Source organism: Danio rerio, chromosome 23 (genome assembly GCF_052040795.2).
Source record: "Danio rerio strain M-AB ecotype USA chromosome 23, GRCz13ab, whole genome shotgun sequence".
NCBI lineage: Eukaryota > Metazoa > Chordata > Actinopteri > Cypriniformes > Danionidae > Danio > Danio rerio.
Genome location: NC_141043.1, coordinates 13,062,106 through 13,075,302, shown reverse-complemented (window position 1 = coordinate 13,075,302; position 13,197 = coordinate 13,062,106).

The window sequence follows — 13,197 nt, the reverse complement described above, 5'->3', positions numbered from 1 at the left end:
GCATTTTCTTTTTGTTTTAGACAACATTTCATGCACTGTTAAATATGTTTAAGAAATTTGCAAGTGAAAATCTATGTCTATGACTGAGTTTGCATTACTGCTTATTTTGACCTCTGCTGGCTGAGTAAAGCTCATTTTCAACGTCCAATGCAGAATGTGATAAAACCAGATCCAGCTACTAAAATACATCATTCTTTTTGTTTTAGACAACAATTCATGCACTGTTAAACATGTTAAAGCAAGTTGCAAGTGAAAATCTATGTCTATGACTGAGTTTGCATTACTGCTTATTTTGACCTCTGCTGGCTCTGAAAAGCTCATTTTCAATGTTCAATTCAGAATGTGATAAAACCAGATCCAGCCACTAAAATGCATCATTCTTTTTGTTTTAGACAACATTTCATGCACTGTTAAACATGTTAAAGCAAGTTGCAAGTGAAAATCTTTGTCTATGACTGAGTTTGCATTACTGCTTAATTTGTCCTCTGCTGGCTCTGAAAAGCTCATTTTCAACGTTCAATTCAGAATGTGATAAAACCAGATCCAGCCATTAAAAAGCATTTTCTTTTTGCTTTAGACAACATTTCATGCACTGTTGAATATGTTTAAGAAAGTTGCAAGTGAAAATCTATGTCTCTGACTGAGTTTGCATTACTGCTTGTTTTGACCTCTGCTGGCTCTGAAAAGCTCATTTTCAACGTTCAATTCAGAATGTGATAAAACCAGATCCAGCCACTAAAAAGCATTTTCTTTTTGTTTTAGACAACATTTCATGCACTGTTAAACATGTTGAAGCAAGTTGCAAGTGAAATTCTATGTCTCTGACTGAGTTTGCATTACTGCTTATTTTGACCTCTGCTGGCTGAGAACAGCTCATTTTCAAAAACAATTCAGAATGTGATAAAACCAGATCCAGCCACAAAAATGCATCATTCTTTTTGTTTTAGACAACATTTCATGCACTGTTAAACATGTTAAAGCAAGTTGCAAGTGAAAATCTATGTCTCTGACTGAGTTTGCATTACTGCTTATTTTGACCTCTGCTGGCTCTGAAAAGCTCATTTTCAACGTTCAATTCAGAATGTGATAAAACCAGATCCAGCCACAAAAATGCATCATTCTTTTTGTTTTAGACAACAATTCATGCACTGTTAAATATGTTTAAGAAAGTTGCAAGTGAAAATCTATGTCTCTGACTGAGTTTGCATTACTGCTTATTTTGACCTCTGCTGGCTGAGAACAGCTCATTTTCAACGTTCAATTCAGAATGTGATAAAACCAGATCCAGCCACAAAAATGCATCATTTGCATTACTGCTTGTTTTGACCTCTGCTGGCTCTAAAAAAAGCTCATTTTCAACGTTCAATTCAGAATGTGATAAAACCAGATCCAGCAACTAAAAAGCATTTTCTTTTTGTTTTAAACAACATTGCATGCACTGTTAAATATGTTTAAGAAAGGTGCAAGTGAAAATCTATGTCTCTGACTGAGTTTGCATTACTGCTTATTTTGACCTCTGCTGGCTGAGAAAAGCTCATTTTCAACGTTCAATTCAGAATTTGATAAAACCAGATGCAGCCACTAAAAAGCATTTTCTTTTTGTTTTAGACAACATTTCATGCACTGTTAAATATGTTTAAGAAAGTTGCAAGTGAAAATCTATGTCTCTGACTGAGTTTGCATTACTACTTATTTTGACCTCTGCTGGCTGAGTAAAGCTCATTTTCAACGTCCATTGCAGAATGTGATAAAACCAGATCCAGCTACTAAAATGCATCATTCTTTTTGTTGTAGACAACATTTCATGCACTGTTAAACATGTTAAAGCAAGTTGCAAGTGAAAATCTATGTCTCTGACTGAGTTTGCATTACTGCTTATTTTGACCTCTGCTGGCTCTGAAAAGCTCATTTTCAACGTTCAATTCAGAATGTGATAAAACCAGATGCAGCCACTAAAAAGCAATTTCTTTTTGATTTAGACAACATTTCATGCACTGTTAAATATGTTTAAGAAAGTTGCAAGTGAAAATCTATGTCTCTGACTGAGTTTGCATTACTGCTTATTTTGACCTCTGCTGGCTGAGTAAAGCTCATTTTCAACGTCCAATGCAGAATGTGATAAAACCAGATCCAGCTACTAAAATGCATCATTCTTTTTGTTTTAGACAACATTTCATGCACTGTTAAACATGTTAAAGCAAGTTGCAAGTGAAAATCTATGTCTCTGACTGAGTTTGCATTACTGCTTATTTTGACCTCTGCTGGATCTGAAAAGCTCATTTTCAACGTTCAATTCAGAATGTGATAAAACCAGATCCAGCCACTAAAAAGCATTTTCTTTTTGTTTTAGACAACATTTCATGCACTGTTAAATATGTTTAAGAATGGTGCAAGTGAAAATCTATGTCTCTGACTGAGTTTGCATTACTGCTTATTTTGACCCCTGCTGGCTGAGAACAGCTCATTTTCAACGTTCAATTCAGAATGTGATAAAACCAGATCCAGCTACTAAAATGCATCATTCTTTTTGTTGTAGACAACATTTCATGCACTGTTAAACATGTTAAAGCAAGTTGCAAGTGAAAATCTATGTCTCTGACTGAGTTTGCATTACTGCTTATTTTGACCTCTGCTGGCTCTGAAAAGCTCATTTTCAACGTTCAATTCAGAATGTGATAAAACCAGATGCAGCCACTAAAAAGCATTTTCTTTTTGTTTTAGACAACATTTCATGCACTGTTAAATATGTTTAAGAAAGTTGCAAGTGAAAATCTATGTCTCTGACTAAGTTTGCATTACTGCTTATTTTGACCTCTGCTGGCTGAGTAAAGCTCATTTTCAACGTCCAATGCAGAATGTGATAAAACCAGATCCAGCTACTAAAATACATCATTCTTTTTGTTTTAGACAACATTTCTTGCACTGTTAAACATGTTAAAGCAAGTTGCAAGTGAAAATCTATGTCTATGACTGAGTTTGCATTACTGCTTATTTTGACCTCTGCTGGCTCTGAAAAGCTCATTTTCAACGTTCAATTCAGAATGTGATAAAACCAGATCCAGCCACTAAAAAGCATTTTCTTTTTGCTTTAGACAACATTTCATGCACTGTTGAATATGTTTAAAAAAGTTGCAAGTGAAAATCTATGTCTCTGACTGAGTTTGCATTACTGCTTGTTTTGACCTCTGCTGGCTCTGAAAAGCTCATTTTCAACGTTCAATTCAGAATGTGATAAAACCAGATCCAGCCACTAAAAAGCATTTTCTTTTTGTTTTAGACAACATTTCATGCACTGTTAAACATGTTGAAGCAAGTTGCAAGTGAAATTCTATGTCTCTGACTGAGTTTGCATTACTGCTTATTTTGACCTCTGCTGGCTGAGAACAGCTGATTTTCAAAAACAATTCAGAATGTGATAAAACCAGATCCAGCCACAAAAATGCATCATTCTTGTTGTTTTAGACAACATTTCATGCACTGTTAAACATGTTAAAGCAAGTTGCAAGTGAAAATCTATGTCTCTGACTGAGTTTGCATTACTGCTTATTTTGACCTCTGCTGGCTCTGAAAAGCTCATTTTCAACGTTCAATTCAGAATGTGATAAAACCAGATCCAGCCACTAAAAAATATTTTCTTTTTGTTTTAGACAACATTTCATGCACTGTTAAATATGTTTAAGAAAGGTGCAAGTGAAAATCTATGTCTCTGACTGAGTTTGCATTACTGCTTATTTTGACCTCTGCTGGCTGAGAACAGCTCATTTTCAACGTTCAATTCAGAATGTGATAAAACCAGATCCAGCCACAAAAATGCATCATTCTTTTTGTTTTAGACAACATTTCATGCACTGTTAAACATGTTAAAGCAAGTTGCAAGTGAAAATCTATATCTCTGACTGAGGTTGCATTACTGCTTATTTTGACCTCTGCTGGCTGAGAACAGCTCATTTTCAACGTTCAATTCAGAATGTAATAAAACCAGATCCAGCCACAAAAATGCATCATTCTTGTTGTTTTAGACAACATTTCATGCACTGTTAAACATGTTAAAGCAAGTTGCAAGTAAAAATCTATGTCTCTGACTGAGGTTGCATTACTGCTTATTTTGACCTCTGCTGGCTCTGAAAAGCTCATTTTCAACGTTCAATTCAGAATGTGATAAAACCAGATCCAGCCACTAAAAAGCATTTTCTTTTTGTTTTAGACAACATTTCATGCACTGTTAAATATGTTTAAGAAAGGTGCAAGTGAAAATCTATGTCTCTGACTGAGTTTGCATTACTGCTTATTTTGACCTCTGCTGGCTGAGAACAGCTCATTTTCAACGTTCAATTCAGAATGTGATAAAACCAGATCCAGCCACAAAAATGCATCATTCTTTTTGTTTTAGACAACATTTCATGCACTGTTAAATATGTTTAAGAAATTTGCAAGTGAAAATCTATGTCTCTGACTGAGGTTGCATTACTGCTTGTTTTGACCTCTGCTGGCTCTGAAAAGCTCATTTTCAACGTACAATTCAGAATGTGATAAAACCAGATCCAGCCACTAAAAAGCATTTTCTTTTTGTTTTAGACAACATTTCATGCACTGTTAAACATGTTGAAGCAAGTTGCAAGTGAAATTCTATGTCTCTGACTGAGTTTGCATTACTGCTTATTTTGACCTCTGCTGGCTGAGAACAGCTCATTTTCAAAAACAATTCAGAATGTGATAAAACCAGATCCAGCCACAAAAATGCATCATTCTTTTTGTTTTAGACAACATTTCATGCACTGTTAAACATGTTAAAGCAAGTTGCAAGTGAAAATCTATGTCTCTGACTGAGTTTGCATTACTGCTTATTTTGACCTCTGCTGGATCTGAAAAGCTCATTTTCAACGTTCAATTCAGAATGTGATAAAACCAGATCCAGCCACTAAAAAGCATTTTCTTTTTGTTTAGACAACATTTCATGCACTGTTAAATATGTTTAAGAATGGTGCAAGTGAAAATCTATGTCTCTGACTGAGTTTGCATTACTGCTTATTTTGACCCCTGCTGGCTGAGAACAGCTCATTTTCAACGTTCAATTCAGAATGTGATAAAACCAGATCCAGCCACTAAAATGCATCATTCTTTTTGTTTTAGACAACATTTCATGCACTGTTAAATATGTTTAAGAAATTTGCAAGTGAAAATCTATGTCTCTGACTGAGTTTGCATTACTGCTTATTTTGACCTCTGCTGGCTCTGAAAAGCTCATTTTCAACGTTCAATTCAGAATGTGATAAAACCAGATGCAGCCACTAAAAAGCATTTTCTTTTTGTTTTAGACAACATTTCATGCACTGTTAAATATGTTTAAGAAAGTTGCAAGTGAAAATCTATGTCTATGACTGAGTTTGCATTACTGCTTATTTTGACCTCTGCTGGCTGAGTAAAGCTCATTTTCAACGTCCAATGCAGAATGTGATAAAACCAGATCCAGCTACTAAAATACATCATTCTTTTTGTTTTAGACAACAATTCATGCACTGTTAAACATGTTAAAGCAAGTTGCAAGTGAAAATCTATGTCTATGACTGAGTTTGCATTACTGCTTATTTTGACCTCTGCTGGCTCTGAAAAGCTCATTTTCAATGTTCAATTCAGAATGTGATAAAACCAGATCCAGCCACTAAAATGCATCATTCTTTTTGTTTTAGACAACATTTCATGCACTGTTAAACATGTTAAAGCAAGTTGCAAGTGAAAATCTTTGTCTATGACTGAGTTTGCATTACTGCTTAATTTGTCCTCTGCTGGCTCTGAAAAGCTCATTTTCAACGTTCAATTCAGAATGTGATAAAACCAGATCCAGCCATTAAAAAGCATTTTCTTTTTGATTTAGACAACATTTCATGCACTGTTGAAAATGTTTAAGAAAGTTGCAAGTGAAAATCTATGTCTCTGACTGAGTTTGCATTACTGCTTGTTTTGACCTCTGCTGGCTCTGAAAAGCTCATTTTCAACGTTCAATTCAGAATGTGATAAAACCAGATCCAGCCACTAAAAAGCATTTTCTTTTTGTTTTAGACAACATTTCATGCACTGTTAAACATGTTGAAGCAAGTTGCAAGTGAAATTCTATGTCTCTGACTGAGTTTGCATTACTGCTTATTTTGACCTCTGCTGGCTGAGAACAGCTCATTTTCAAAAACAATTCAGAATGTGATAAAACCAGATCCAGCCACAAAAATGCATCATTCTTTTTGTTTTAGACAACATTTCATGCACTGTTAAACATGTTAAAGCAAGTTGCAAGTGAAAATCTATGTCTCTGACTGAGTTTGCATTACTGCTTATTTTGACCTCTGCTGGCTCTGAAAAGCTCATTTTCAACGTTCAATTCAGAATGTGATAAAACCAGATCCAGCCACAAAAATGCATCATTCTTTTTGTTTTAGACAACAATTCATGCACTGTTAAATATGTTTAAGAAAGTTGCAAGTGAAAATCTATGTCTCTGACTGAGTTTGCATTACTGCTTATTTTGACCTCTGCTGGCTGAGAACAGCTCATTTTCAACGTTCAATTCAGAATGTGATAAAACCAGATCCAGCCACAAAAATGCATCATTTGCATTACTGCTTGTTTTGACCTCTGCTGGCTCTAAAAAAAGCTCATTTTCAACGTTCAATTCAGAATGTGATAAAACCAGATCCAGCAACTAAAAAGCATTTTCTTTTTGTTTTAAACAACATTGCATGCACTGTTAAATATGTTTAAGAAAGGTGCAAGTGAAAATCTATGTCTCTGACTGAGTTTGCATTACTGCTTATTTTGACCTCTGCTGGCTGAGAAAAGCTCATTTTCAACGTTCAATTCAGAATTTGATAAAACCAGATGCAGCCACTAAAAAGCATTTTCTTTTTGTTTTAGACAACATTTCATGCACTGTTAAATATGTTTAAGAAAGTTGCAAGTGAAAATCTATGTCTCTGACTGAGCTTGCATTACTACTTATTTTGACCTCTGCTGGCTGAGTAAAGCTCATTTTCAACGTCCATTGCAGAATGTGATAAAACCAGATCCAGCTACTAAAATGCATCATTCTTTTTGTTGTAGACAACATTTCATGCACTGTTAAACATGTTAAAGCAAGTTGCAAGTGAAAATCTATGTCTCTGACTGAGTTTGCATTACTGCTTATTTTGACCTCTGCTGGCTCTGAAAAGCTCATTTTCAACGTTCAATTCAGAATGTGATAAAACCAGATGCAGCCACTAAAAAGCATTTTCTTTTTGATTTAGACAACATTTCATGCACTGTTAAATATGTTTAAGAAAGTTGCAAGTGAAAATCTATGTCTCTGACTGAGTTTGCATTACTGCTTATTTTGACCTCTGCTGGCTGAGTAAAGCTCATTTTCAACGTCCAATGCAGAATGTGATAAAACCAGATCCAGCTACTAAAATGCATCATTCTTTTTGTTTTAGACAACATTTCATGCACTGTTAAACATGTTAAAGCAAGTTGCAAGTGAAAATCTATGTCTATGACTGAGTTTGCATCACTGCTTATTTTGACCTCTGCTGGCTCTGAAAAGCTCATTTTCAACGTTCAATTCAGAATGTGATAAAACCAGATCCAGCCACTAAAAAGCATTTTCTTTTTGCTTTAGACAACATTTCATGCACTGTTGAATATGTTTAAAAAAGTTGCAAGTGAATATCTATGTCTCTGACTGAGTTTGCATTACTGCTTGTTTTGACCTCTGCTGGCTCTGAAAAGCTCATTTTCAACGTTCAATTCAGAATGTGATAAAACCAGATCCAGCCACTAAAAAGCATTTTCTTTTTGTTTTAGACAACATTTCATGCACTGTTAAACATGTTGAAGCAAGTTGCAAGTGAAATTCTATGTCTCTGACTGAGTTTGCATTACTGCTTATTTTGACCTCTGCTGGCTGAGAACAGCTGATTTTCAAAAACAATTCAGAATGTGATAAAACCAGATCCAGCCACAAAAATGCATCATTCTTGTTGTTTTAGACAACATTTCATGCACTGTTAAACATGTTAAAGCAAGTTGCAAGTGAAAATCTATGTCTCTGACTGAGTTTGCATTACTGCTTATTTTGACCTCTGCTGGCTCTGAAAAGCTCATTTTCAACGTTCAATTCAGAATGTGATAAAACCAGATCCAGCCACTAAAAAGCATTTTCTTTTTGTTTTAGACAACATTTCATGCACTGTTAAATATGTTTAAGAAAGGTGCAAGTGAAAATCTATGTCTCTGACTGAGTTTGCATTACTGCTTATTTTGAACTCTGCTGGCTGAGAACAGCTCATTTTCAACGTTCAATTCAGAATGTGATAAAACCAGATCCAGCCACAAAAATGCATCATTCTTTTTGTTTTAGACAACATTTCATGCACTGTTAAACATGTTAAAGCAAGTTGCAAGTGAAAATCTATATCTCTGACTGAGGTTGCATTACTGCTTATTTTGACCTCTGCTGGCTGAGAACAGCTCATTTTCAACGTTCAATTCAGAATGTGATAAAACCAGATCCAGCCACAAAAATGCATCATTCTTGTTGTTTTAGACAACATTTCATGCACTGTTAAACATGTTAAAGCAAGTTGCAAGTAAAAATCTATGTCTCTTACTGAGGTTGCATTACTGCTTATTTTGACCTCTGCTGGCTCTGAAAAGCTCATTTTCAACGTTCAATTCCCAATGTGATAAAACCAGATCCAGCCACTAAAAAGCATTTTCTTTTTGTTGTAGACAACATTTCATGCACTGTTAAATATGTTTAAGAAAGGTGCAAGTGAAAATCTATGTCTATGACTGAGTTTGCATTACTGCTTATTTTGACCTCTGCTGGCTCTGAAAAGCTCATTTTCAACGTTCAATTCAGAATGTGATAAAACCAGATGCAGCCACTAAAAAGCATTTTCTTTTTGTTTTAGACAACATTTCATGCACTGTTAAATATGTTTAAGAAAGTTGCAAGTGAAAATCTATGTCTATGACTGAGTTTGCATTACTGCTTATTTTGCCCTCTGCTGGCTGAGTAAAGCTCATTTTCAACGTCCAATGCAGAATGTGATAAAACCAGATCCAGCTACTAAAATACATCATTCTTTTTGTTTTAGACAACATTTCATGCACTGTTAAACATGTTAAAGCAAGTTGCAAGTGAAAATCTATGTCTATGACTGAGTTTGCATTACTGCTTATTTTGACCTCTGCTGGCTCTGAAAAGCTCATTTTCAACGTTCAATTCAGAATGTGATAAAACCAGATCCAGCCACTAAAATGCATCATTCTTTTTGTTTTAGACAACATTTCATGCACTGTTAAACATGTTAAAGCAAGTTGCAAGTGAAAATCTTTGTCTATGACTGAGTTTGCATTACTGCTTATTTTGACCTCTGCTGGCTCTTAAAAGCTCATTTTCAACGTTCAATTCAGAATGTGATTAAACCAGATCTAGCCATTAAAAAGCATTTTCTTTTTGCTTTAGACAACATTTCATGCACTGTTGAATATGTTTAAGAAAGTTGCAAGTGAAAATCTATGTCTCTGACTGAGTTTGCATTACTGCTTATTTTGACCTCTGCTGGCTGAGTAAAGCTCATTTTCAACGTCCAATGCAGAATGTGATAAAACCAGATCCAGCTACTAAAATACATCATTCTTTTTGTTTTAGACAACATTTCATGCACTGTTAAACACGTTAAAGCAAGTTGCAAGTGAAAATCTATGTCTATGACTGAGTTTGCATTACTGCTTATTTTGACCTCTGCTGGCTCTGAAAAGCTCATTTTCAACGTTCAATTCAGAATGTGATAAAACCAGATCCAGCCACTAAAATGCATCATTCTTTTTGTTTTAGACAAAATTTCATGCACTGTTAAACATGTTAAAGCAAGTTGCAAGTGAAAATCTTTGTCTATGACTGAGTTTGCATTACTGCTTATTTTGTCCTCTGCTGGCTCTGAAAAGCTCATTTTCAACGTTCAATTCAGAATGTGATAAAACCAGATCCAGCCATTAAAAAGCATTTTCTTTTTGCTTTAGACAACATTTCATGCACTGTTGAATATGTTTAAGAAAGTTGCAAGTGAAAATCTATGTCTCTGACTGAGTTTGCATTACTGCTTGTTTTGACCTCTGCTGGCTCTGAAAAGCTCATTTTCAACGTTCAATTCAGAATGTGATAAAACCAGATCCACCCACTAAAAAGCATTTTCTTTTTGTTTTAGACAACATTTCATGCACTGTTAAACATGTTGAAGCAAGTTGCAAGTGAAATTCTATGTCTCTGACTAAGTTTGCATTACTGCTTATTTTGACCTCTGCTGGCTGAGAACAGCACATTTTCAAAAACAATTCAGAATGTGATAAAACCAGATCCAGCCACAAAAATGCATCATTCTTTTTGTTTTAGACAACATTTCATGCACTGTTAAACATGTTAAGGCAAGTTGCAAGTGAAAATCTATGTCTCTGACTGAGTTTGCATTACTGCTTATTTTGACCTCTGCTGGCTCTGAAAAGCTCATTTTAAATGTTCAATTCAGAATGTGATAAAACCAGATCCAGCCACTAAAAAGCATTTTCTTTTTGTTTTAGACAACATTTCATGCACTGTTAAATATGTTTAAGAAAGGTGCAAGTGAAAATCTATGTCTCTGACTGAGTTTGCATTACTGCTTATTTTGACCTCTGCTGGCTGAGAACAGCTCATTTTCAACGTTCAATTCAGAATGTGATAAAACCAGATCCAGCCACAAAAATGCATCATTCTTTTTGTTTTAGACAACATTTCATGCACTGTTAAACATGTTAAAGCAAGTTGCAAGTGAAAATCTATGTCTCTGACTGAGGTTGCATTACTGCTTATTTTGACCTCTGCTGGCTGAGAACAGCTCATTTTCAACGTTCAATTCAGAATGTGATAAAACCAGATCCAGCCACAAAAATGCATCATTCTTTTTGTTTTAGACAACATTTCATGCACTGTTAAACATTTTAAAGCAAGTTGCAAGTGAAAATCTATGTCTCTGACTGAGTTTGCATTACTGCTTATTTTGACCTCTGCTGGCTCTGAAAAGCTCATTTTCAACGTTTAATTCAGAATGTGATAAAACCAGATCCAGCCACTAAAAAACATTTTCTTTTTGTTTTAGACAACATTTCATGCAGTAAAATATGTTTAAGAAAGGTGCAAGTGAAAATCTATGTCTCTGACTGAGTTTGCATTACTGCTTATTTTGACCTCTGCTGGCTGAGTAAAGCTCATTTTCAACGTCCAATGCAGAATGTGATAAAACCAGATCCAGCTACTAAAATGCATCATTCTTTTTGTTTTAGACAACATTTCATGCACTGTTAAACATGTTAAAGCAAGTTGCAAGTGAAAATCTATGTCTCTGACTGAGTTTGCATTACTGCTTATTTTGACCTCTGCTGGCTGAGAACAGCTCATTTTCAATGTTCAATTCAGAATGTGATAAAACCAGATCCAGTCACAAAAATGCATCATTCTTTTTGTTTTAGACAACATTTCATGCACTGTTAAACATGTTAAAGCAAGTTGCAAGTGAAAATCTATGTCTCTGACTGAGTGTGCATTACTGCTTATTTAGACCTCTGCTGGCTCTGAAAAGCTCATTTTCAACGTTCAATTCAGAATGTGATAAAACCAGATCCAGCCACTGAAAAGCATTTTCTTTTTGTTTTAGACAACATTTCATGCACTGTTAAATATGTTTAAGAAAGTTGCAAGTGAAAATCTGTCTCTGACTGAGTTTGCATTACTGTTTGTTTTGACCTCTGCTGGCTCTGAAAAGCTCATTTTCAACGTCCAATGCAGAATGTGATAAAACCAGATCCAGCTACTAAAATGCATCATTCTTTTTGTTTTAGACAACATTGCATGCACTGTTAAACATGTTAAAGCAAGTTGCAAGTGAAATTCTATGTCTCTGACTGAGTTTGCATTACTGCTTATTTTGACCTCTGCTGGCTCTGATAAGCTCATTTTCAACGTTCAATTCAGAATGTGATAAAACCAGATCCAGCCACTAAAAAGCATTTTCTTTTTGCTTTAGACAACATTTCATGCACTGTTAAATATGTTTGAGAAATTTGCAAGTGAAAATCTATGTCTCTGACTGAGTTTGCATTACTGCTTGTTTTGACCTCTGCTGGCTCTGAAAAGCTCATTTTCAACATCCAATGCAGAATGTGATAAAACCAGATCCAGCTACTAAAATACATCATTCTTTTTTTTTAGACAACATTTCATGCACTGTTAAACATGTTAAAGCAAGTTGCAAGTGAAAATCTATGTCTCTGACTGAGTTTGCATTACTGCTTATTTTGACCTCTGCTGGCTCTGAAAAGCTCATTTTCAACGTTCAATTCAGAATGTGATAAAACCAGATCCAGCCACTAAAAAGCATTTTCTTTTTGCTTTAGACAACATTTCATGCACTGTTAAATATGTTTGAGAAATTTGCAAGTGAAAATCTATGTCTCTGACTGAGTTTGCATTACTGCTAGTTTTGACCTCTGCTGGCTCTGAAAAGCTCATTTTCAACATCCAATGCAGAATGTGATAAAACCAGATCCAGCTACTAAAATACATCATTCTTTTTTTTTTAGACAACATTTCATGCACTGTTAAACATGTTAAAGCAAGTTGCAAGTGAAAATCTATGTCTCTGACTGAGTTTGCATTACTGCTTATTTAGACCTCTGCTGGCTCTGAAAAGCTCATTTTCAACGTTCAATTCAGAATGTGATAAAACCAGATCCAGCCACTAAAAAGCATTTTCTTTTTGCTTTAGACAACATTTCATGCACTGTTAAATATGTTTGAGAAATTTGCAAGTGAAAATCTATGTCTCTGACTGAGTTTGCATTACTGCTTATTTTGACCTCTGCTGGCTGAGAACAGCTCAATTTCAACGTTCAATTCAGAGTAAGATAAAACCAGATCCAGCCACAAAAATGCATCATTCTTTTTGTTTTAGACAACATTTCATGCATTGTTAAACATGTTAAAGCAAGTTGCAAGTGAAAATCTATGTCTCTGACTGAGTTTGCATTACTGCTTGTTTTGACCTCTGCTGGCTCTGAAAAGCTCATTTTCAACATCCAATGCAGAATGTGATAAAACCAGATCCAGCTACTAAAATACATCATTCTTTT